This window comes from Triticum dicoccoides, chromosome 1B (genome assembly GCF_002162155.2).
Source record: "Triticum dicoccoides isolate Atlit2015 ecotype Zavitan chromosome 1B, WEW_v2.0, whole genome shotgun sequence".
In the NCBI taxonomy this organism is placed as follows: domain Eukaryota; kingdom Viridiplantae; phylum Streptophyta; class Magnoliopsida; order Poales; family Poaceae; genus Triticum; species Triticum dicoccoides.
Genome location: NC_041381.1, coordinates 171,218,519 through 171,219,843, shown reverse-complemented (window position 1 = coordinate 171,219,843; position 1,325 = coordinate 171,218,519).

Sequence of the window (1,325 nt, the reverse complement as noted above, 5' to 3'; positions counted from 1 at the left end):
AACCCATCACCCCGCAGGGAAGATGCAGATTGAGACGAGTTGCCGACCTCCTGGACAACCATGGTGCTTGGAAGACGGTGGTGATCAACCAAATCTTCTTCCCGGTTGACGCGGAAGAGATACTAAAAATAAGAACGTCTCCCCGGTTAGGAGAAGACATTATTGCATGGGCGCCAGAGAGAAGTGGGACCTTCTCTGTTCGGAGTGCTTATCGACTAGCTTTGGAGGTTCGGTTGAGGCCTTCATCAGTCGCGGCGAGCAGGGCACCGGATGGGCGACGGGCCGTCTGGTCTTATATTTGGAGGTGCCCTGCTCCTCCCAAGGTGCGCACCTTCATTTGGAGACTCGTCACTGATTGTCTACCCACCTGGGTGAACAAGAAACGCCGGGGCCTCGAGGTTTCTGACTTGTGCCCTCTCTATGCTTCCGAGCCGGAGGATACATTTCATGCGTTTTGCAGGTGCCCACGGGCCATCAGGCTATGGCAAGCTATGGAAGAACTCTGGCGCATCCCCGAGGTGCGGTCATTCAGGAGAACGGGGCCGGAGTGGCTCGCCCAAAGCCTCTGCGATCTCCCGGACCAGGAACGAATGGAGCTAATGATGCTGCTATGGCGCTGCTGGCACGTTCGGAATGAAATCACCCACGATAAGAAGCCGCCCCAAGTCGAGGTATCCTGCCGCTTCCTGGTGAGCTACGTGGAGTCCATCATCGGGGTGCAGAACCGGCCTGAAGCGGATCCGGTGAGGGGCAAGCAAGCGGGAGAGGTGCTGCACTCGACGGCGCCAATTCACACCCAGGAGAGCAGCTCGACCCCGGTCAGATGGGCCCCACCCCCGGCGGGCTGGGCCAAACTCAACGTTGATGGGTCCTTTTGCCCTACGACGGGGGTCGGCTGGTGCGGGCATGGTGCTCCGGGATAACACGGGCACGATCATCTTCTCGTTATTGCCGCCAACTGCGATCTTGCGCAGATGCATTGGAGGCGGAGCTGGCTGCATGTATGGAGGGCCTAAACTTGGCACTCCAGTGGACGCCGATGCCGGTGGAGATTGAGACCGACTGCCTAGTGGGCATCAATATGCTGAGGAGTAACTTTGTTGATCGATCCCGATATGCTATGTTGATAGATCAAACCAAGCGTCTCATGTATGGAGGACGAGAAGTGATATTAGCTCACATATCCCGTGATCAAAATAAAGTCAGTTATTTTCTTGCAAACTTTGATAGAGTAGAAGAGCGCACTGCTGTGTGGCTCGGTTCTGGTCCTGGCGATGTGCCGGATCTCTGTAAGCAAGACATTATTTCTGGGTAATCAATAAAGT